We start from the raw sequence: 25,606 nt of genomic DNA on the forward strand, positions 1-25,606 counted from the left end.
ATCGGCTGCTTGTTCATATTGCCCTGGGTACAGGTACCCTGATTCAGACATTGGAATCTGATCTGTGACATTTTCTCTGCTTGCTAACTCTTCAGTGGTCCAGGCAGCTGATGGCGTTGAAAGAGTGTCGTCTTCGCTACTGTCACGTTTAGTGGAAGAGTCTAGATTGTCGGTGATAGGTATTGAAACATTATCGACTTTCTTGGAGTCTTCCTCTGGTTGTTGGGATGAATGTTGCGATGACTCTGTGTGTGAATCATATGGAGACGGTGGCATATCGGAGAGACTTATTACGGCCTTATTATAGACTGTAGTGATTTCTTGTTCGTAGTTTGGAAACGGAAATGTGGTGCATTGCGCAGGAGAGTCTGTTTTGCTGGCATCGGCTGCTGGTGCATATTGCCCTGGGTACAGGTACCGTGATTCAGACTTTGGTATCTCATCTGTGACATTTTCATTGCTTGCTAACTCTTCAGTGGTCCCGGCAGCTGAAAGCGTTGGTTGTGTGTCGTCTTCGCTACTGTCATATTTAGTGGAAGAGTCTAGAAGGTCGGTATAAGGTATTGACACAGTATCGTCTTTCTTGGAGTCTTCCTCTGGTTGTTGGGATGAATGTTGCGTTGACTCTGTGTGTGAATCATATGGAGACGGTGGCATATCGGAGAGACTTATTTCGGCCTTATTATAGACTGTAGTGATTTCGTCTTCGTTGCTTGGAAGCGGAAGTGTGGTGTGTTCCGCAGGAGAGTCTGATGTGCTGGCATCGGCTGCTTGTTCATATTTCCCTGGGTACAGGTACCCTGATTCAGACTTTGGTAACTCATGTGTGACATTTTCACTGCTTGCTAACTCTTCAGTGGTCCAGGCAGCTGATGGCGTTGAAAGAGTGTCGTCTTCGCTACTGTCACGTTTAGTGGAAGAGTCTAGATTGTCGGTGATAGGTATTGCAACATTATCGTCTTTCTTGGAGTCTTCCTCTGGTTGTTGGGATGAATGTTGCGTTGACTCTGTGTGTGAATCATATGGAGACGGTGGCATATCGGAGAGACTTATTTCGGCCTTATTATAGACTGTAGTGATTTCGTCTTCGTTGCTTGGAAGTGGAAGTGTGGTGTGTTCCGCAGGAGAGTCTGATGTGCTGGCATCGGCTGCTTGTTCATATTGCCCTGGGTACAGGTACCCTGATTCAGACATTGGTAACTCATCTGTGACATTTTCACTGCTTGCTAACTCTTCAGTGGTCCAGGCAGCTGATGGCGTTGAAAGAGTGTCGTCTTCGCTACTGTCACGTTTAGTGGAAGAGTCTAGATTGTCGGTGATAGGTATTGAAACATTATCGTCTTTCTTGGAGTCTTCCTCTGGTTGTTGGGATGAATGTTGCGTTGACTCTGTGTGTGAATCATATGGAGACGGTGGCATATCGGAGAGACTTATTTCGGCCTTATTATAGACTGTAGTGATTTCGTGTTCGTTGCTTGGAAGCGGAAGTGTGGTGTGTTCCGCAGGAGAGTCTGATGTGCTGGCATCGGCTGCTTGTTCATATTGCCCTGGGTACAGGTACCCTGATTCAGACTTTGGTAACTCATCTGTGACATTTTCACTGCTTGCTAACTCTTCAGTGGTCCAGGCAGCTGATGGCGTTGAAAGAGTGTCGTCTTCGCTACTGTCACGTTTAGTGGAAGAGTCTAGATTGTCGGTGATAGGTATTGCAACATTATCGTCTTTCTTGGAGTCTTCCTCTGGTTGTTGGGATGAATGTTGCGTTGACTCTGTGTGTGAATCATATGGAGACGGTGGCATATCGGAGAGACTTATTTCGGCCCTATTATAGACTGTAGTGATTTCGTCTTCGTTGCTTGGAAGCGGAAGTGTGGTGTGTTCCGCAGGAGAGTCTGATGTGCTGGCATCGGCTGCTTGTTCATATTTCCCTGGGTACAGGTACCCTGATTCAGACATTGGTAACTCATGTGTGACATTTTCACTGCTTGCTAACTCTTCAGTGGTCCAGGCAGCTGATGGCGTTGAAAGAGTGTCGTCTTCGCTACTGTCACGTTTAGTGGAAGAGTCTAGATTGTCGGTGATAGGTATTGAAACATTATCGTCTTTCTTGGAGTCTTCCTCTGGTTGTTGGGATGAATGTTGCGTTGACTCTGTGTGTGAATCATATGGAGACGGTGGCATATCGGAGAGACTTATTTCGGCCTTATTATAGACTGTAGTGATTTCGTGTTCGTTGCTTGGAAGCGGAAGTGTGGTGTGTTCCGCAGGAGAGTCTGATGTGCTGGCATCGGCTGCTTGTTCATATTGCCCTGGGTACAGGTACCCTGATTCAGACTTTGGTAACTCATGTGTGACATTTTCACTGCTTGCTAACTCTTCAGTGGTCCAGGCAGCTGATGGCGTTGAAAGAGTGTCGTCTTCGCTACTGTCACGTTTAGTGGAAGAGTCTAGATTGTCGGTGATAGGTATTGAAACATTATCGTCTTTCTTGGAGTCTTCCTCTGGTTGTTGGGATGAATGTTGCGTTGACTCTGTGTGTGAATCATATGGAGACGGTGGCATATCGGAGAGACTTATTTCGGCCTTATTATAGACTGTAGTGATTTCGTCTTCGTTGCTTGGAAGCGGAAGTGTGGTGTGTTCCGCAGGAGAGTCTGATGTGCTGGCATCGGCTGCTTGTTCATATTGCCCTGGGTACAGGTACCCTGATTCAGACTTTGGTAACTCATGTGTGACATTTTCACTGCTTGCTAACTCTTCAGTGGTCCAGGCAGCTGATGGCGTTGAAAGAGTGTCGTCTTCGCTACTGTCACGTTTAGTGGAAGAGTCTAGATTGTCGGTGATAGGTATTGCAACATTATCGTCTTTCTTGGAGTCTTCCTCTGGTTGTTGGGATGAATGTTGCGTTGACTTTGTGTGTGAATCATATGGAGACGGTGGCATATCGGAGAGACTTATTTCGGCCTTATTATAGACTGTAGTGATTTCGTGTTCGTTGCTTGGAAGCGGAAGTGTGGTGTGTTCCGCAGGAGAGTCTGATGTGCTGGCATCGGCTGCTTGTTCATATTGCCCTGGGTACAGGTACCCTGATTCAGACTTTGGTAACTCATGTGTGACATTTTCACTGCTTGCTAACTCTTCAGTGGTCCAGGCAGCTGATGGCGTTGAAAGAGTGTCGTCTTCGCTACTGTCACGTTTAGTGGAAGAGTCTAGATTGTCGGTGATAGGTATTGAAACATTATTGTCTTTCTTGGAGTCTTCCTCTGGTTGTTGGGACGAATGTTGCGTTGACTCTGTGTGTGAATCATATGGAGACGGTGGCATATCGGAGAGACTTATTTCGGCCTTATTATAGACTGTAGTGATTTCGTCTTCGTTGCTTGGAAGCGGAAGTGTGGTGTGTTCTGCAGGAGAGTCTGATGTGCTGGCATCGGCTGCTTGTTCATATTGCCCTGGGTACAGGTACCCTGATTCAGACTTTGGTAACTCATGTGTGACATTTTCACTGCTTGCTAACTCTTCAGTGGTCCAGGCAGCTGATGGCGTTGAAAGAGTGTCGTCTTCGCTACTGTCACGTTTAGTGGAAGAGTCTAGATTGCCGGTGATAGGTATTGCAACATTATCGTCTTTCTTGGAGTCTTCCTCTGGTTGTTGGGATGAATGTTGCGTTGACTCTGTGTGTGAATCATATGGAGACGGTGGCATATCGGAGAGACTTATTTCGGCCTTATTATAGACTGTAGTGATTTCGTGTTCGGTGCTTGGAAGCGGAAGTGTGGTGTGTTCCGCAGGAGAGTCTGATGTGCTGGCATCGGCTGCTTGTTCATATTGCCCTGGGTACAGGTACCCTGATTCAGACTTTGGTAACTCATGTGTGACATTTTCACTGCTTGCTAACTCTTCAGTGGTCCAGGCAGCTGATGGCGTTGAAAGAGTGTCGTCTTCGCTACTGTCACGTTTAGTGGAAGAGTCTAGATTGTCGGTGATAGGTATTGAAACATTATCGTCTTTCTTGGAGTCTTCCTCTGGTTGTTGGGATGAATGTTGCGTTGACTCTGTGTGTGAATCATATGGAGACGGTGGCATATCGGAGAGACTTATTTCGGCCTTATTATAGACTGTAGTGATTTCGTCTTCGTTGCTTGGAAGCGGAAGTGTGGTGTGTTCCGCAGGAGAGTCTGATGTGCTGGCATCGGCTGCTTGTTCATATTGCCCTGGGTACAGGTACCCTGATTCAGACTTTGGTAACTCATGTGTGACATTTTCACTGCTTGCTAACTCTTCAGTGGTCCAGGCAGCTGATGGCGTTGAAAGAGTGTCGTCTTCGCTACTGTCACGTTTAGTGGAAGAGTCTAGATTGTCGGTGATAGGTATTGAAACATTATCGTCTTTCTTGGAGTATTCCTCTGGTTGTTGGGATGAATGTTGCGTTGACTCTGTGTGTGAATCATATGGAGACGGTGGCATATCGGAGAGACTTATTTCGGCCTTATTACAGACTGTAGTGATTTCGTCTTCGTTGCTTGGAAGCGGAAGTGTGGTGTGTTCCGCAGGAGAGTCTGATTTGCTGGCATCGGCTGCTTGTTCATATTGCCCTGGGTACAGGTACCCTGATTCAGACTTCGGTAACTCATGTGTGACATTTTCACTGCTTGCTAACTCTTCAGTGGTCCAGGCAGCTGATGGCGTTGAAAGAGTGTCGTCTTCGCTACTGTCACGTTTAGTGGAAGAGTCTAGATTGTCGGTGATAGGTATTGAAACATTATCGTCTTTCTTGGAGTCTTCCTCTGGTTGTTGGGATGAATGTTGCGTTGACTCTGTGTGTGAATCATATGGAGACGGTGGCATATCGGAGAGACTTATTTCGGCCTTATTATAGACTGTAGTGATTTCGTGTTCGTTGCTTGGAAGCGGAAGTGTGGTGTGTTCCGCAGGAGAGTCTGATGTGCTGGCATCGGCTGCTTGTTCATATTGCCCTGGGTACAGGTACCCTGATTCAGACTTTGGTAACTCATCCGTGACATTTTCACTGCTTGCTAACTCTTCAGTGGTCCAGGCAGCTGATGGCGTTGAAAGAGTGTCGTCTTCGCTACTGTCACGTTTAGTGGAAGAGTCTAGATTGTCGGTGATAGGTATTGAAACATTATCGTCTTTCTTGGAGTCTTCCTCTGGTTGTTGGTATGAATGTTGCGTTGACTCTGTGTGTGAATCATATGGAGACGGTGGCATATCGGAGAGACTTATTTCGGCCTTATTATAGACTGTAGTGATTTCGTGTTCGTTGCTTGGAAGCGGAAGTGTGGTGTGTTCCGCAGGAGAGTCTGATGTGCTGGCATCGGCTGCTTGTTCATATTGCCCTGGGTACAGGTACCCTGATTCAGACTTTGGTAACTCATGTGTGACATTTTCACTGCTTGCTAACTCTTCAGTGGTCCAGGCAGCTGATGGCGTTGAAAGAGTGTCGTCTTCGCTACTGTCACGTTTAGTGGAAGAGTCTAGACTGTCGGTGATAGGTATTGAAACATTATCGTCTTTCTTGGAGTCTTCCTCTGGTTGTTGGGATGAATGTTGCGTTGACTCTGTGTGTGAATCATATGGAGACGGTGGCATATCGGAGAGACTTATTTCGGCCTTATTATAGACTGTAGTGATTTCGTCTTCGTTGCTTGGAAGCGGAAGTGTGGTGTGTTCCGCAGGAGAGTCTGATGTGCTGGCATCGGCTGCTTGTTCATATTGCCCTGGGTACAGGTACCCTGATTCAGACTTTGGTAACTCATGTGTGACATTTTCACTGCTTGCTAACTCTTCAGTGGTCCAGGCAGCTGATGGCGTTGAAAGAGTGTCGTCTTCGCTACTGTCACGTTTAGTGGAAGAGTCTAGATTGTCGGTGATAGGTATTGAAACATTATCGTCTTTCTTGGAGTCTTCCTCTGGTTGTTGGGATGAGTGTTGCGTTGACTCTGTGTGTGAATCATATGGAGACGGTGGCATATCGGAGAGACTAATTTCGGCCTTATTATAGACTGTAGTGATTTCGTCTTCGTTGCTTGGAAGCGGAAGTGTGGTGTGTTCCGCAGGAGAGTCTGATGTGCTGGCATCGGCTGCTTGTTCATATTGCCCTGGGTACAGGTACCCTGATTCAGACTTTGGTAACTCATGTGTGACATTTTCACTGCTTGCTAACTCTTCAGTGGTCCAGGCAGCTGATGGCGTTGAAAGAGTGTCGTCTTCGCTACTGTCACGTTTAGTGGAAGAGTCTAGATTGTCGGTGATAGGTATTGCAACATTATCGTCTTTCTTGGAGTCTTCCTCTGGTTGTTGGGATGAATGTTGCGTTGACTCTGTGTGTGAATCATATGGAGACGGTGGCATATCGGAGAGACTTGTTTCGGCCTTATTATAGACTGTAGTGATTTCGTCTTCGTTGCTTGTAAGCGGAAGTGTGGTGTGTTCCGCAGGAGAGTCTGTTGTGCTGGCATCGGCTGCTTGTTCATATTGCCCTGGGTACAGGTACCCTGATTCAGACTTTGGTAACTCATGTGTGACGTTTTCACTGCTTGCTAACTCTTCAGTGGTCCAGGCAGCTGATGGCGTTGAAAGAGTGTCGTCTTCGCTACTGTCACGTTTAGTGGAAGAGTCTAGATTGTCGGTGATAGGTATTGAAACATTATCGTCTTTCTTGGAGTCTTCCTCTGGTTGTTGGGATGAATGTTGCGTTGACTCTGTGTGTGAATCATATGGAGACGGTGGCATATCGGAGAGACTTATTTCGGCCTTATTATAGACTGTAGTGATTTCGTCTTCGTTGCTTGGAAGCGGAAGTGTGGTGTGTTCCGCAGGAGAGTCTGATGTGCTGGCATCGGCTGCTTGTTCATATTGCCCTGGGTACAGGTACCCTGATTCAGACTTTGGTAACTCATGTGTGACATTTTCACTGCTTGCTAACTCTTCAGTGGTCCAGGCAGCTGATGGCGTTGAAAGAGTGTCGTCTTCGCTACTGTCACGTTTAGTGGAAGAGTCTAGATTGTCGGTGATAGGTATTGAAACATTATCGTCTTTCTTGGAGTCTTCCTCTGGTTGTTGGTATGAATGTTGCGTTGACTCTGTGTGTGAATCATATGGAGACGGTGGCATATCGGAGAGACTTATTTCGGCCTTATGATAGACTGTAGTGATTTCGTGTTCGTTGCTTGGAAGCGGAAGTGTGGTGTGTTCCGCAGGAGAGTCTGATGTGCTGGCATCGGCTGCTTGTTCATATTGCCCTGGGTACAGGTACCCTGATTCAGACTTTGGTAACTCATGTGTGACATTTTCACTGCTTGCTAACTCTTCAGTGGTCCAGGCAGCTGATGGCGTTGAAAGAGTGTCGTCTTCGCTACTGTCACGTTTAGTGGAAGAGTCTAGATTGTCGGTGATAGGTATTGAAACATTATCGTCTTTCTTGGAGTCTTCCTCTGGTTGTTGGGATGAATGTTGCGTTGACTCTGTGTGTGAATCATATGGAGACGGTGGCATATCGGAGAGACTTATTTCGGCCTTATTATAGACTGTAGTGATTTCGTGTTCGTTGCTTGGAAGCGGAAGTGTGGTGTGTTCCGCAGGAGAGTCTGATGTGCTGGCATCGGCTGCTTGTTCATATTGCCCTGGGTACAGGTACCCTGATTCAGACTTTGGTAACTCATGTGTGACATTTTCACTGCTTGCTAACTCTTCAGTGGTCCAGGCAGCTGATGGCGTTGAAAGAGTGTCGTCTTCGCTACTGTCACGTTTAGTGGAAGAGTCTAGATTGTCGGTGATAGGTATTGAAACATTATCGTCTTTCTTGGAGTCTTCCTCTGGTTGTTGGGATGAATGTTGCGTTGACTCTGTGTGTGAATCATATGGAGACGGTGGCATATCGGAGAGACTTATTTCGGCCTTATTATAGACTGTAGTGATTTCGTGTTCGTTGCTTGGAAGCGGAAGTGTGGTGTGTTCCGCAGGAGAGTCTGATGTGCTGGCATCGGCTGCTTGTTCATATTGCCCTGGGTACAGGTACCCTGATTCAGACTTTGGTAACTCATGTGTGACATTTTCACTGCTTGCTAACTCTTCAGTGGTCCAGGCAGCTGATGGCGTTGAAAGAGTGTCGTCTTCGCTACTGTCACGTTTAGTGGAAGAGTCTAGATTGTCGGTGATAGGTATTGAAACATTATCGTCTTTCTTGGAGTCTTCCTCTGGTTGTTGGGATGAATGTTGCGTTGACTCTGTGTGTGAATCATATGGAGACGGTGGCATATCGGAGAGACTTATTTCGGCCTTATTATAGACTGTAGTGATTTCGTGTTCGTTGCTTGGAAGCGGAAGTGTGGTGTGTTCCGCAGGAGAGACTGATGTGCTGGCATCGGCTGCTTGTTCATATTGGCCTGGGTACAGGTACCCTGATTCAGACTTTGGTAACTCATCTGTGACATTTTCACTGCTTGCTAACTCTTCAGTGGTCCAGGCAGCTGATGGCGTTGAAAGAGTGTCGTCTTCGCTACTGTCACGTTTAGTGGAAGAGTCTAGAATGTCGGTGATAGGTATTGAAACATTATCGTCTTTCTTGGAGTCTTCCTCTGGTTGTTGGGATGAATGTTGCGTTGACTCTGTGTGTGAATCATATGGAGACGGTGGCATATCGGAGAGACTTATTTCGGCCTTATTATAGACTGTAGTGATTTCGTGTTCGTTGCTTGGAAGCGGAAGTGTGGTGTGTTCCGCAGGAGAGTCTGATGTGCTGGCATCGGCTGCTTGTTCATATTGCCCTGGGTACAGGTACCCTGATTCAGACTTTGGTAACTCATGTGTGACATTTTCACTGCTTGCTAACTCTTCAGTGGTCCAGGCAGCTGATGGCGTTGAAAGAGTGTCGTCTTCGCTACTGTCACGTTTAGTGGAAGAGTCTAGATTGTCGGTGATAGGTATTGAAACATTATCGTCTTTCTTGGAGTCTTCCTCTGGTTGTTGGGATGAATGTTGCGTTGACTCTGTGTGTGAATCATATGGAGACGGTGGCATATCGGAGAGACTTATTTCGGCCTTATTATAGACTGTAGTGATTTCGTCTTCGTTGCTTGGAAGCGGAAGTGTGGTGTGTTCCGCAGGAGAGACTGATGTGCTGGCATCGGCTGCTTGTTCATATTGCCCTGGGTACAGGTACCCTGATTCAGACTTTGGTAACTCATCTGTGACATTTTCACTGCTTGCTAACTCTTCAGTGGTCCAGGCAGCTGATGGCGTTGAAAGAGTGTCGTCTTCGCTACTGTCACGTTTAGTGGAAGAGTCTAGATTGTCGGTGATAGGTATTGAAACATTATCGTCTTTCTTGGAGTCTTCCTCTGGTTGTTGGGATGAATGTTGCGTTGACTCTGTGTGTGAATCATATGGAGACGGTGGCATATCGGAGAGGCTTATTTCGGCCTTATTATAGACTGTAGTGATTTCGTCTTCGTTGCTTGGAAGCGGAAGTGTGGTGTGTTGCGCAGGAGAGTCTGATGTGCTGGCATCGGCTGCTTGTTCATATTGCCCTGGGTACAGGTACCCTGATTCAGACTTTGGTAACTCATCTGTGACATTTTCACTGCTTGCTAACTCTTCAGTGGTCCAGGCAGCTGATGGCGTTGAAAGAGTGTCGTCTTCGCTACTGTCACGTTTAGTGGAAGAGTCTAGATTGTCGGTGATAGGTATTGAAACATTATCGTCTTTCTTGGAGTCTTCCTCTGGTTGTTGGGATGAATGTTGCGTTGACTCTGTGTGTGAATCATATGGAGACGGTGGCATATCGGAGAGACTTATTTCGGCCTTATTATAGACTGTAGTGATTTCGTCTTCGTTGCTTGGAAGCGGAAGTGTGGTGTGTTCCGCAGGAGAGACTGATGTGCTGGCATCGGCTGCTTGTTCATATTGCCCTGGGTACAGGTACCCTGATTCAGACTTTGGTAACTCATCTGTGACATTTTCACTGCTTGCTAACTCTTCAGTGGTCCAGGCAGCTGATGGCGTTGAAAGAGTGTCGTCTTCGCTACTGTCACGTTTAGTGGAAGAGTCTAGATTGTCGGTGATAGGTATTGAAACATTATCGTCTTTCTTGGAGTCTTCCTCTGGCTGTTGGGATGAATGTTGCGTTGACTCTGTGTGTGAATCATATGGAGACGGTGGCATATCGGAGAGACTTATTTCGGCCTTATTATAGACTGTAGTGATTTCGTGTTCGTTGCTTGGAAGCGGAAGTGTGGTGTGTTCCGCAGGAGAGTCTGATGTGCTGGCATCGGCTGCTTGTTCATATTGCCCTGGGTACAGGTACCCTGATTCAGACTTTGGTAACTCATCTGTGACATTTTCACTGCATGCTAACTCTTCAGTGGTCCAGGCAGCTGATGGCGTTGAAAGAGTGTCGTCTTCGCTACTGTCACGTTTGGTGGAAGAGTCTAGATTGTCGGTGATAGGTATTGAAACATTATCGTCTTTCTTGGAGTCTTCCTCTGGTTGTTGGGATGAATGTTGCGTTGACTCTGTGTGTGAATCATATGGAGACGGTGGCATATCGGAGAGACTTATTTCGGCCTTATTATAGACTGTAGTGATTTCGTGTTCGTTGCTTGGAAGCGGAAGTGTGGTGTGTTCCGCAGGAGAGTCTGATGTGCTGGCATCGGCTGCTTGTTCATATTGCCCTGGGTACAGGTAGCCTGATTCAGACTTTGGTAACTCATCTGTGACATTTTCACTGCTTGCTAACTCTTCAGTGGTCCAGGCAGCTGATGGCGTTGAAAGAGTGTCGTCTTCGCTACTGTCACGTTTAGTGGAAGAGTCTAGATTGTCGGTGATAGGTATTGAAACATTATCGTCTTTCTTGGAGTCTTCCTCTGGTTGTTGGGATGAATGTTGCGTTGACTCTGTGTGTGAATCATATGGAGACGGTGGCATATCGGAGAGACTTATTTCGGCCTTATTATAGACTGTAGTGATTTCGTCTTCGTTGCTTGGAAGCGGAAGTGTGGTGTGTTCCGCAGGAGAGTCTGATGTGCTGGCATCGGCTGCTTGTTCATATTGCCCTGGGTACAGGTACCCTGATTCATACTTTGGTAACTCATGTGTGACATTTTCACTGCTTGCTAACTCTTCAGTGGTCCAGGCAGCTGATGGCGTTGAAAGAGTGTCGTCTTCGCTACTGTCACGTTTAGTGGAAGAGTCTAGATTGTCGGTGATAGGTATTGAAACATTATCGTCTTTCTTGGAGTCTTCCTCTGGTTGTTGGGATGAATGTTGCGTTGACTCTGTGTGTGAATCATATGGAGACGGTGGCATATCGGAGAGACTTATTTCGGCCTTATTATAGACTGTAGTGATTTCGTCTTCGTTGCTTGGAAGCGGAAGTGTGGTGTGTTCCGCAGGAGAGTCTGATGTGCTGGCATCGGCTGCTTGTTCATATTGCCCTGGGTACAGGTACCCTGATTCAGACTTTGGTAACTCATGTGTGACATTTTCACTGCTTGCTAACTCTTCAGTGGTCCAGGCAGCTGATGGCGTTGAAAGAGTGTCGTCTTCGCTACTGTCACGTTTAGTGGAAGAGTCTAGATTGTCGGTGATAGGTATTGAAACATTATCGTCTTTCTTGGAGTCTTCCTCTGGTTGTTGGGATGAATGTTGCGTTGACTCTGTGTGTGAATCATATGGAGACGGTGGCATATCGGAGAGACTTATTTCGGCCTTATTATAGACTGTAGTGATTTCGTGTTCGTTGCTTGGAAGCGGAAGTGTGGTGTGTTCCGCAGGAGAGTCTGATGTGCTGGCATCGGCTGCTTGTTCATATTGCCCTGGGTACAGGTACCCTGATTCAGACTTTGGTAACTCATGTGTGACATTTTCACTGCTTGCTAACTCTTCAGTGGTCCAGGCAGCTGATGGCGTTGAAAGAGTGTCGTCTTCGCTACTGTCACGTTTAGTGGAAGAGTCTAGATTGTCGGTGATAGGTATTGAAACATTATCGTCTTTCTTGGAGTCTTCCTCTGGTTGTTGGGATGAATGTTGCGTTGACTCTGTGTGTGAATCATATGGAGACGGTGGCATATCGGAGAGACTTATTTCGGCCTTATTATAGACTGTAGTGATTTCGTCTTCGTTGCTTGGAAGCGGAAGTGTGGTGTGTTCCGCAGGAGAGACTGATGTGCTGGCATCGGCTGCTTGTTCATATTGCCCTGGGGACAGGTACCCTGATTCAGACTTTGGTAACTCATCTGTGACATTTTCACTGCTTGCTAACTCTTCAGTGGTCCAGGCAGCTGATGGCGTTGAAAGAGTGTCGTCTTCGCTACTGTCACGTTTAGTGGAAGAGTCTAGATTGTCGGTGATAGGTATTGAAACATTATCGTCTTTCTTGGAGTCTTCCTCTGGCTGTTGGGATGAATGTTGCGTTGACTCTGTGTGTGAATCATATGGAGACGGTGGCATATCGGAGAGACTTATTTCGGCCTTATTATAGACTGTAGTGATTTCGTCTTCGTTGCTTGGAAGCGGAAGTGTGGTGTGTTCCGCAGGAGAGTCTGATGTGCTGGCATCGGCTGCTTGTTCATATTGCCCTGGGTACAGGTACCCTGATTCAGACTTTGGTAACTCATGTGTGACATTTTCACTGCTTGCTAACTCTTCAGTGGTCCAGGCAGCTGATGGCGTTGAAAGAGTGTCGTCTTCGCTACTGTCACGTTTAGTGGAAGAGTCTAGATTGTCGGTGATAGGTATTGAAACATTATCGTCTTTCTTGGAGTCTTCCTCTGGTTGTTGGGATGAATGTTGCGTTGACTCTGTGTGTGAATCATATGGAGACGGTGGCATATCGGAGAGACTTATTTCGGCCTTATTATAGACTGTAGTGATTTCGTGTTCGTTGCTTGGAAGCGGAAGTGTGGTGTGTTCCGCAGGAGAGTCTGATGTGCTGGCATCGGCTGCTTGTTCATATTGCCCTGGGTACAGGTACCCTGATTCAGACTTTGGTAACTCATGTGTGACATTTTCACTGCTTGCTAACTCTTCAGTGGTCCAGGCAGCTGATGTCGTTGAAAGAGTGTCGTCTTCGCTACTGTCACGTTTAGTGGAAGAGTCTAGATTGTCGGTGATAGGTATTGAAACATTATCGTCTTTCTTGGAGTCTTCCTCTGGTTGTTGGGATGAATGTTGCGTTGACTCTGTGTGTGAATCATATGGAGACGGTGGCATATCGGAGAGACTTATTTCGGCCTTATTATAGACTGTAGTGATTTCGTGTTCGTTGCTTGGAAGCGGAAAAGTGGTGTGTTCCGCAGGAGAGTCTGATATGCTGGCATCGGCTGCTTGTTCATATTGCCCTGGGTACAGGTACCCTGATTCAGACTTTGGTAACTCATGTGTGACATTTTCACTGCTTGCTAACTCTTCAGTGGTCCAGGCAGCTGATGGCGTTGAAAGAGTGTCGTCTTCGCTACTGTCACGTTTAGTGGAAGAGTCTAGATTGTCGGTGATAGGTATTGAAACATTATCGTCTTTCTTGGAGTCTTCCTCTGGTTGTTGGGATGAATGTTGCGTTGACTCTGTGTGTGAATCATATGGAGACGGTGGCATATCGGAGAGTCTAATTTCGGCCTTATTATAGACTGTAGTGATTTCGTCTTCGTTGCTTGGAAGCGGAAGTGTGGTGTGTTCCGCAGGAGAGACTGATGTGCTGGCATCGGCTGCTTGTTCATATTGCCCTGGGTACAGGTACCCTGATTCAGACTTTGGTAACTCATCTGTGACATTTTCACTGCTTGCTAACTCTTCAGTGGTCCAGGCAGCTGATGGCGTTGAAAGAGTGTCGTCTTCGCTACTGTCACGTTTAGTGGAAGAGTCTAGAATGTCGGTGATAGGTATTGAAACATTATCGTCTTTCTTGGAGTCTTCCTCTGGTTGTTGGGATGAATGTTGCGTTGACTCTGTGTGTGAATCATATGGAGACGGTGGCATATCGGAGAGACTTATTTCGGCCTTATTATAGACTGTAGTGATTTCGTGTTCGTTGCTTGGAAGCGGAAGTGTGGTGTGTTCCGCAGGAGAGTCTGATGTGCTGGCATCGGCTGCTTGTTCATATTGCCCTGGGTACAGGTACCCTGATTCAGACTTTGGTAACTCATGTGTGACATTTTCACTGCTTGCTAACTCTTCAGTGGTCCAGGCAGCTGATGGCGTTGAAAGAGTGTCGTCTTCGCTACTGTCACGTTTAGTGGAAGAGTCTAGATTGTCGGTGATAGGTATTGAAACATTATCGTCTTTCTTGGAGTCTTCCTCTGGTTGTTGGGATGAATGTTGCGTTGACTCTGTGTGTGAATCATATGGAGACGGTGGCATATCGGAGAGACTTATTTCGGCCTTATTATAGACTGTAGTGATTTCGTGTTCGTTGCTTGGAAGCGGAAGTGTGGTGTGTTCCGCAGGAGAGTCTGATGTGCTGGCATCGGCTGCTTGTTCATATTGCCCTGGGTACAGGTACCCTGATTCAGACTTTGGTAACTCATCTGTGACATTTTCACTGCTTGCTAACTCTTCAGTGGTCCAGGCAGCTGATGGCGTTGAAAGAGTGTCGTCTTCGCTACTGTCACGTTTAGTGGAAGAGTCTAGATATTCGGTGATAGGTATTGAAACATTATCGTCTTTCTTGGAGTCTTCCTCTGGTTGTTGGGATGAATGTTGCGTTGACTCTGTGTGTGAATCATATGGAGACGGTGGCATATCGGAGAGACTTATTTCGGCCTTATTATAGACTGTAGTGATTTCGTGTTCGTTGCTTGGAAGCGGAAGTGTGGTGTGTTCCGCAGGAGAGTCTGATGTGCTGGCATCGGCTGCTTGTTCATATTGCCCTGGGTACAGGTACCCTGATTCAGACTTTGGTAACTCATCTGTGACATTTTCACTGCTTGCTAACTCTTCAGTGGTCCAGGCAGCTGATGGCGTTGAAAGAGTGTCGTCTTCGCTACTGTCACGTTTAGTGGAAGAGTCTAGATTGTCGGTGATAGGTATTGAAACATTATCGTCTTTCTTGGAGTCTTCCTCTGGTTGTTGGGATGAATGTTGCGTTGTCTCTGTGTGTGAATCATATGGAGACGGTGGCATATCGGAGAGTCTAATTTCGGCCTTATTATAGACTGTAGTGATTTCGTCTTCGTTGCTTGGAAGCGGAAGTGTGGTGTGTTCCGCAGGAGAGACTGATGTGCTGGCATCGGCTGCTTGTTCATATTGCCCTGGGTACAGGTACCCTGATTCAGACTTTGGTAACTCATCTGTGACATTTTCACTGCTTGCTAACTCTTCAGTGGTCCAGGCAGCTGATGGCGTTGAAAGAGTGTCGTCTTCGCTACTGTCACGTTTAGTGGAAGAGTCTAGAATGTCGGTGATAGGTATTGAAACATTATCGTCTTTCTTGGAGTCTTCCTCTGGTTGTTGGGATGAATGTTGCGTTGACTCTGTGTGTGAATCATATGGAGACGGTGGCATATCGGAGAGACTTATTTCGGCCTTATTATAGACTGTAGTGATTTCGTGTTCGTTGCTTGGAAGCGGAAGTGTGGTGTGTTCCGCAGGAGAGTCTGATGTGCTGGCATCGGCTGCTTGTTCATATTGCCCTGGGTACAGGTACCCTGATTCAGACTTTGGTAACTCATGTGTGACATTTTCACTGCTTGCTAACTCTTCAGTGGTCCAGGCAGCTGATGGCGTTGAAAGAGTGTCGTCTTCGCTACTGTCACGTTTAGTGGAAGAGTCTAGATTGTCGGTGATAGGTATTGAAACATTATCGTCTTTCTTGGAGTCTTCCTCTGGTTGTTGGGATGAATGTTGCGTTGACTCTGTGTGTGAATCATATGGAGACGGTGGCATATCGGAGAGACTTATTTCGGCCTTATTATAGACTGTAGTGATTTCGTCTTCGTTGCTTGGAAGCGGAAGTGTGGTGTGTTCCGCAGGAGAGCCTGATGTGCTGGCATCGGCTGCTTGTTCATATTGCCCTGGGTACAGGTACCCTGATTCAGACTTTGGTAACTCATGTGTGACATTTTCACTGCTTGCTAACTCTTCAGTGGTCCAGGCAGCTGATGGCGTTGAAAGAGTGTCGTCTTCGCTACTGTCACGTTTAGTGGAAGAGTCTAGATTGTCGGTGATAGGTATTGAAACATTATCGTCTTTCTTGGAGTCTTCCTCTGGTCGTTGGGATGAATGTTGCGTTGACTCTGTGTGTGAATCATATGGAGACGGTGGCATATCGGAGAGACTTATTTCGGCCTTATTATAGACTGTAGTGATTTCGTGTTCGTTGCTTGGAAGCGGAAGTGTGGTGTGTTCCGCAGGAGAGTCTGATGTGCTGGCATCGGCTGCTTGTTCATATTGCCCTGGGTACAGGTACCCTGATTCAGACTTTGGTAACTCATCTGTGACATTTTCACTGCTTGCTAACTCTTCAGTGGTCCAGGCAGCTGATGGCGTTGAAAGAGTGTCGTCTTCGCTACTGTCACGTTTAGTGGAAGAGTCTAGATATTCGGTGATAGGTATTGAAACATTATCGTCTTTCTTGGAGTCTTCCTCTGGTTGTTGGGATGAATGTTGCGTTGACTCTGTGTGTGAATCATATGGAGACGGTGGCATATCGGAGAGACTTATTTCGGCCTTATTATAGACTGTAGTGATTTCGTGTTCGTTGCTTGGAAGCGGAAGTGTGGTGTGTTCCGCAGGAGAGTCTGATGTGCTGGCATCGGCTGCTTGTTCATATTGCCCTGGGTACAGGTAGCCTGATTCAGACTTTGGTAACTCATCTGTGACATTTTCACTGCTTGCTAACTCTTCAGTGGTCCAGGCAGCTGATGGCGTTGAAAGAGTGTCGTCTTCGCTACTGTCACGTTTAGTGGAAGAGTCTAGATTGTCGGTGATAGGTATTGAAACATTATCGTCTTTCTTGGAGTCTTCCTCTGGTTGTTGGGATGAATGTTGCGTTGTCTCTGTGTGTGAATCATATGGAGACGGTGGCATATCGGAGAGACTTATTTCGGCCTTATTATAGACTGTAGTGATTTCGTGTTCGTTGCTTGGAAGCGGAAGTGTGGTGTGTTCCGCAGGAGAGTCTGATGTGCTGGCATCGGCTGCTTGTTCATATTGCCCTGGGTACAGGTAGCCTGATTCAGGCTTTGGTAACTCATCTGTGACATTTTCACTGCTTGCTAACTCTTCAGTGGTCCAGGCAGCTGATGGCGTTGAAAGAGTGTCGTCTTCGCTACTGTCACGTTTAGTGGAAGAGTCTAGATTGTCGGTGATAGGTATTGAAACATTATCGTCTTTCTTGGAGTCTTCCTCTGGTTGTTGGGATGAATGTTGCGTTGACTCTGTGTGTGAATCATATGGAGACGGTGGCATATCGGAGAGACTTATTTCGGCCTTATGATAGACTGTAGTGATTTCGTGTTCGTTGCTTGGAAGCGGAAGTGTGGTGTGTTCCGCAGGAGAGTCTGATGTGCTGGCATCGGCTGCTTGTTCATATTGCCCTGGGTACAGGTACCCTGATTCAGACTTTGGTAACTCATCTGTGACATTTTCACTGCTTGCTAACTCTTCAGTGGTCCAGGCAGCTGATGACGTTGAAAGAGTGTCGTCTTCGCTACTGTCACGTTTAGTGGAAGAGTCTAGATTGTCGGTGATAGGTATTGAAACATTATCGTCTTTCTTGGAGTCTTCCTCTGGTTGTTGGGATGAATGTTGCGTTGACTCTGTGTGTGAATCATATGGAGACGGTGGCATATCGGAGAGACTTATTTCGGCCTTATTATAGACTGTAGTGATTTCGTCTTCGTTGCTTGGAAGCGGAAGTGTGGTGTGTTCCGCAGGAGAGTCTGATGTGCTGGCATCGGCTGCTTGTTCATATTGCCCTGGGTACAGGTACCCTGATTCAGACTTTGGTAACTCATCTGTGACATTTTCACTGCTTGCTAACTCTTCAGTGGTCCAGGCAGCTGATGGCGTTGAAAGAGTGTCGTCTTCGCTGCTGCCACGTTTAGTGGAAGAGTCTAGATTGTCGGTGATAGGTATTGAAACATTATCGTCTTTCTTGGAGTCTTCCTCTGGTTGTTGGGATGAATGTTGCGTTGACTCTGTGTGTGAATCATATGGAGACGGTGGCATATCGGAGAGACTTATTTCGGCCTTATTATAGACTGTAGTGATTTCGTGTTCGTTGCTTGGAAGCGGAAAAGTGGTGTGTTCCGCAGGAGAGTCTGATGTGCTGGCATCGGCTGCTTGTTCATATTGCCCTGGGTACAGGTACCCTGATTCAGACTTTGGTAACTCATCTGTGACATTTTCACTGCTTGCTAACTCTTCAGTGGTCCAGGCAGCTGATGGCGTTGAAAGAGTGTCGTCTTCGCTACTGTCACGTTTAGTGGAAGAGTCTAGATATTCGGTGATAGGTATTGAAACATTATCGTCTTTCTTGGAGTCTTCCTCTGGTTGTTGGGATGAATGTTGCGTTGACTCTGTGTGTGAATCATATGGAGACGGTGGCATATCGGAGAGACTAATTTCGGCCTTATTATAGACTGTAGTGATTTCGTCTTCGTTGCTTGGAAGCGGAAGTGTGGTGTGTTCCGCAGGAGAGACTGATGTGCTGGCATCGGCTGCTTGTTCATATTGCCCTGGGTACAGGTACCCTGATTCAGACTTTGGTAACTCATGTGTGACATTTTCACTGCTTGCTAACTCTTCAGTGGTCCAGGCAGCTGATGGCGTTGAAAGAGTGTCGTCTTCGCTACTGTCACGTTTAGTGGAAGAGTCTAGATTGTCGGTGATAGGTATTGAAACATTATCGTCTTTCTTGGAGTCTTCCTCTGGTTGTTGGGATGAATGTTGCGTTGACTCTGTGTGTGAATCATATGGAGACGGTGGCATATCGGAGAGACTTATTTCGGTCTTATTATAGACTGTAGTGATTTCGTGTTCGTTGCTTGGAAGCGGAAGTGTGGTGTGTTCCGCAGGAGAGTCTGATGTGCTGGCATCGGCTGCTTGTTCATATTGCCCTGGGTACAGGTAGCCTGATTCAGACTTTGGTAACTCATCTGTGACATTTTCACTGCTTGCTAACTCTTCAGTGGTCCAGGCAGCTGATGGCGTTGAAAGAGTGTCGTCTTCGCTACTGTCACGTTTAGTGGAAGAGTCTAGATTGTCGGTGATAGGTATTGAAACATTATCGTCTTTCCTGGAGTCTTCCTCTGGTTGTTGGGATGAATGTTGCGTTGACTCTGTGTGTGAATCATATGGAGACGGTGGCATATCGGAGAGACTTATTTCGGCCTTATTATAGACTGTAGTGATTTCGTCTTCGTTGCTTGGAAGCGGAAGTGTGGTGTGTTCCGCAGGAGAGTCTGATGTGCTGGCATCGGCTGCTTGTTCATATTGCCCTGGGTACAGGTAGCCTGATTCAGACTTTGGTAACTCATGTGTGACATTTTCACTGCTTGCTAACTCTTCAGTGGTCCAGGCAGCTGATGGCGTTGAAAGAGTGTCGTCTTCGCTACTGTCACGTTTAGTGGAAGAGTCTAGATTGTCGGTGATAGGTATTGAAACATTATCGTCTTTCTTGGAGTCTTCCTCTGGTTGTTGGGATGAATGTTGCGTTGACTCTGTGTGTGAATCATATGGAGACGGTGGCATATCGGAGAGACTTATTTCGGCCTTATTATAGACTGTAGTGATTTCGTGTTCGTTGCTTGGAAGCGGAAAAGTGGTGTGTTCCGCAGGAGAGTCTGATGTGCTGGCATCGGCTGCTTGTTCATATTGCCCTGGGTACAGGTACCCTGATTCAGACTTTGGTAACTCATCTGTGACATTTTCACTGCTTGCTAACTCTTCAGTGGTCCAGGCAGCTGATGGCGTTGAAAGAGTGTCGTCTTCGCTACTGTCACGTTTAGTGGAAGAGTCTAGATATTCGGTGATAGGTATTGAAACATTATCGTCTTTCTTGGAGTCTTCCTCTGGTTGTTGGGATGAATGTTGCGTTGACTCTGTGTGTGAATCATATGGAGACGGTGGCATATCGGAGAGACTTATTTCGGCCTTATTATAGACTGTAGTGATTTCGTCTTCGTTGCTTGGAAGCGGAAGTGTGGTGTGTTCCGCAGGAGAGACTGATGTGCTGGCATCGGCTGCTTGTTCATATTGCCCTGGGTACAGGTACCCTGATTCAGACTTTGGTAACTCATCTGTGACATTTTCACTGCTTGCTAACTCTTCAGTGGTCCAGGCAGCTGATGGCGTTGAAAGAGTGTCGTCTTCGCTACTGTCACGTTTAGTGGAAGAGTCTAGATTGTCGGTGATAGGTATTGAAACATTATCGTCTTTCTTGGAGTCTTCCTCTGGTTGTTGGGATGAATGTTGCGTTGACTCTGTGTGTGAATCATATGGAGACGGTGGCATATCGGAGAGACTTATTTCGGTCTTATTATAGACTGTAGTGATTTCGTGTTCGTTGCTTGGAAGCGGAAGTGTGGTGTGTTCCGCAGGAGAGTCTGATGTGCTGGCATCGGCTGCTTGTTCATATTGCCCTGGGTACAGGTAGCCTGATTCAGACTTTGGTAACTCATCTGTGACATTTTCACTGCTTGCTAACTCTTCAGTGGTCCAGGCAGCTGATGGCGTTGAAAGAGTGTCGTCTTCGCTACTGTCACGTTTAGTGGAAGAGTCTAGATTGTCGGTGATAGGTATTGAAACATTATCGTCTTTCTTGGAGTCTTCCTCTGGTTGTTGGGATGAATGTTGCGTTGACTCTGTGTGTGAATCATATGGAGACGGTGGCATATCGGAGAGACTTATTTCGGCCTTATTATAGACTGTAGTGATTTCGTGTTCGTTGCTTGGAAGCGGAAGTGTGGTGTGTTCCGCAGGAGAGTCTGATGTGCTGGCATCGGCTGCTTGTTCATATTGCCCTGGGTACAGGTACCCTGATTCAGACTTTGGTAACTCATCTGTGACATTTTCACTGCTTGCTAACACTTCAGTGGTCCAGGCAGGTGATGGCGTTGAAAGAGTGTCGTCTTCGCTACTGTCACGTTTAGTGGAAGAGTCTAGATTGTCGGTGATAGGTATTGAAACATTATCGTCTTTCTTGGAGTCTTCCTCTGGTTGTTGGGATGAATGTTGCGTTGACTCTGTGTGTGAATCATATGGAGACGGTGGCATATCGGAGAGACTTATTTCGGCCTTATTATAGACTGTAGTGATTTCGTCTTCGTTGCTTGGAAGCGGAAGTGTGGTGTGTTCCGCAGGAGAGACTGATGTGCTGGCATCGGCTGCTTGTTCATATTGCCCTGGGTACAGGTACCCTGATTCAGACTTTGGTAACTCATGTGTGACATTTTCACTGCTTGCTAACTCTTCAGTGGTCCAGGCAGCTGATGGCGTTGAAAGAGTGTCGTCTTCGCTACTGTCACGTTTAGTGGAAGAGTCTAGATTGTCGGTGATAGGTATTGAAACATTATCGTCTTTCTTGGAGTCTTCCTCTGGTTGTTGGGATGAATGTTGCGTTGACTCTGTGTGTGAATCATATGGAGACGGTGGCATATCGGAGAGACTTATTTCGGCCTTATTATAGACTGTAGTGATTTCGTGTTCGTTGCTTGGAAGCGGAAGTGTGGTGTGTTCCGCAGGAGAGTCTGCTGTGCTGGCATCGGCTGCTTGTTCATATTGCCCTGGGTACAGGTACCCTGATTCAGACTTTGGTAACTCATGTGTGACATTTTCACTGCTTGCTAACTCTTCAGTGGTCCAGGCAGCTGATGGCGTTGAAAGAGTGTCGTCTTCGCTACTGTCACGTTTAGTGGAAGAGTCTAGATTGTCGGTGATAGGTATTGAAACATTATCGTCTTTCTTGGAGTCTTCCTCTGGTTGTTGGGATGAATGTTGCGTTGACTCTGTGTGTGAATCATATGGAGACGGTGGCATATCGGAGAGACTTATTTCGGCCTTATTATAGACTGTAGTGATTTCGTGTTCGTTGCTTGGAAGCGGAAGTGTGGTGTGTTCCGCAGGAGAGTCTGATGTGCTGGCATCGGCTGCTTGTTCATATTGCCCTGGGTACAGGTACCCTGATTCAGACTTTGGTAACTCATCTGTGACATTTTCACTGCTTGCTAACTCTTCAGTGGTCCAGGCAGCTGATGGCGTTGAAAGAGTGTCGTCTTCGCTACTGTCACGTTTAGTGGAAGAGTCTAGATTGTCGGTGATAGGTATTGAAACATTATCGTCTTTCTTGGAGTCTTCCTCTGGTTGTTGGGATGAATGTTGCGTTGACTCTGTGTGTGAATCATATGGAGACGGTGGCATATCGGAGAGACTTATTTCGGCCTTATTATAGACTGTAGTGATTTCGTGTTCGTTGCTTGGAAGCGGAAGTGTGGTGTGTTCCGCAGGAGAGTCTGATGTGCTGGCATCGGCTGCTTGTTCATATTGCCCTGGGTACAGGTACCCTGATTCAGACTTTGGTAACTCATCTGTGACATTTTCACTGCTTGCTAACTCTTCAGTGGTCCAGGCAGCTGATGGCGTTGAAAGAGTGTCGTCTTCGCTACTGTCACGTTTAGTGGAAGAGTCTAGATTGTCGGTGATAGGTATTGAAACATTATCGTCTTTCTTGGAGTCTTCCTCTGGTTGTTGGGATGAATGTTGCGTTGACTCTGTGTGTGAATCATATGGAGACGGTGGCATATCGGAGAGACTTATTTCGGCCTTATTATAGACTGTAGTGATTTCGTCTTCGTTGCTTGGAAGCGGAAGTGTGGTGTGTTCCGCAGGAGAGTCTGATGTGCTGGCATCGGCTGCTTGTTCATATTGCCCTGGGTACAGGTAGCCTGATTCAGACTTTGGTAACTCATGTGTGACATTTTCACTGCTTGCTAACTCTTCAGTGGTCCAGGCAGCTGATGGCGTTGAAAGAGTGTCGTCTTCGCTACTGTCACGTTTAGTGGAAGAGTCTAGATTGTCGGTGATAGGTATTGAAACATTATCGTCTTTCTTGGAGTCTTCCTCTGGTTGTTGGGATGAATGTTGCGTTGACTCTGTGTGTGAATCATATGGAGACGGTGGCATATCGGAGAGACTTATTTCGGCCTTATTATAGACTGTAGTGATTTCGTGTTCGTTGCTTGGAAGCGGAAGTGTGGTGTGTTCCGCAGGAGAGTCTGATGTGCTGGCATCGGCTGCTTGTTCATATTGCCCTGGGTACAGGTACCCTGATTCAGACTTTGGTAACTCATCTGTGACATTTTCACTGCTTGCTAACTCTTCAGTGGTCCAGGCAGCTGATGGCGTTGAAAGAGTGTCGTCTTCGCTACTGTCACGTTTAGTGGAAGAGTCTAGATTGTCGGTGATAGGTATTGAAACATTATCGTCTTTCTTGGAGTCTTCCTCTGGTTGTTGGGATGAATGTTGCGTTGACTCTGTGTGTGAATCATATGGAGACGGTGGCATATCGGAGAGACTTATTTCGGCCTTATTATAGACTGTAGTGATTTCGTGTTCGTTGCTTGGAAGCGGAAGTGTGGTGTGTTCCGCAGGAGAGACTGATGTGCTGGCATCGGTTGCTTGTTCATATTGCCCTGGGTACAGGTACCCTGATTCAGACTTTGGTAACTCATCTGTGACATTTTCACTGCTTGCTAACTCTTCAGTGGTCCAGGCAGCTGATGGCGTTGAAAGAGTGTCGTCTTCGCTACTGTCACGTTTAGTGGAAGAGTCTAGATTGTCGGTGATAGGTATTGAAACATTATCGTCTTTCTTGGAGTCTTCCTCTGGTTGTTGGGATGAATGTTGCGTTGACTCTGTGTGTGAATCATATGGAGACGGTGGCATATCGGAGAGACTTATTTCGGCCTTATTATAGACTGTAGTGATTTCGTGTTCGTTGCTTGGAAGCGGAAGTGTGGTGTGTTCCGCAGGAGAGTCTGATGTGCTGGCATCGGCTGCCTGTTCATATTGCCCTGGGTACAGGTACCCTGATTCAGACTTTGGTAACTCATCTGTGACATTTTCACTGCTTGCTAACTCTTCAGTGGTCCAGGCAGCTGATGGCGTTGAAAGAGTGTCGTCTTCGCTACTGTCACGTTTAGTGGAAGAGTCTAGATTGTCGGTGATAGGTATTGAAACATTATCGTCTTTCTTGGAGTCTTCCTCTGGTTGTTGGGATGAATGTTGCGTTGACTCTGTGTGTGAATCATATGGAGACGGTGGCATATCGGAGAGACTTATTTCGGCCTTATTATAGACTGTAGTGACTTCGTCTTCGTTGCTTGGAAGCGGAAGTGTGGTGTGTTCCGCAGGAGAGTCTGATGTGCTGGCATCGGCTGCTTGTTCATATTGCCCTGGGTACAGGTACCCTGATTCAGACTTTGGTAACTCATCTGTGACATTTTCACTGCTTGCTAACTCTTCAGTGGTCCAGGCAGCTGATGGCGTTGAAAGAGTGTCGTCTTCGCTACTGTCACGTTTAGTGGAAGAGTCTAGATTGTCGGTGATAGGTATTGAAACATTATCGTCTTTCTTGGAGTCTTCCTCTGGTTGTTGGGATGAATGTTGCGTTGACTCTGTGTGTGAATCATATGGAGACGGTGGCATATCGGAGAGACTTATTTCGGCCTTATTATAGACTGTAGTGATTTCGTGTTCGTTGCTTGGAAGCGGAAGTGTGGTGTGTTCCGCAGGAGAGTCTGATGTGCTGGCATCGGCTGCTTGTTTATATTGCCCTGGGTACAGGTACCCTGATTCAGACTTTGGTAACTCATCTGTGACATTTTCACTGCTTGCTAACTCTTCAGTGGTCCAGGCAGCTGATGGCGTTGAAAGAGTGTCGTCTTCGCTACTGTCACGTTTAGTGGAAGAGTCTAGATTGTCGGTGATAGGTATTGAAACATTATCGTCTTTCTTGGAGTCTTCCTCTGGTTGTTGGGATGAATGTTGCGTTGACTCTGTGTGTGAATCATATGGAGACGGTGGCATATCGGAGAGGCTTATTTCGGCCTTATTATAGACTGTAGTGATTTCGTGTTCGTTGCTTGGAAGCGGAAGTGTGGTGTGTTCCGCAGGAGAGTCTGATGTGCTGGCATCGGCTGCTTGTTCATATTGCCCTGGGTACAGGTACCCTGATTCAGACTTTGGTAACTCATGTGTGACATTTTCACTGCTTGCTAACTCTTCAGTGGTCCAGGCAGCTGATGGCGTTGAAAGAGTGTCGTCTTCGCTACTGTCACGTTTAGTGGAAGAGTCTAGATTGTCGGTGATAGGTATTGAAACATTATCGTCTTTCTTGGAGTCTTCCTCTGGTTGTTGGGATGAATGTTGCGTTGACTCTGTGTGTGAATCATATTGAGACGGTGGCATATCGGAGAGACTTATTGCGGCCTTATTATAGACTGTAGTGATTTCGTCTTCGTTGCTTGGAAGCGGAAGTGTGGTGTGTTCCGCAGGAGAGCCTGATGTGCTGGCATCGGCTACTTGTTCATATTGGCCTGGGTACAGGTACCCTGATTCAGACTTTGGTAACTCATGTGTGACATTTTCACTG

Source organism: Schistocerca nitens, chromosome 2 (assembly GCF_023898315.1).
Source record: "Schistocerca nitens isolate TAMUIC-IGC-003100 chromosome 2, iqSchNite1.1, whole genome shotgun sequence".
Classification (NCBI taxonomy): domain Eukaryota; kingdom Metazoa; phylum Arthropoda; class Insecta; order Orthoptera; family Acrididae; genus Schistocerca; species Schistocerca nitens.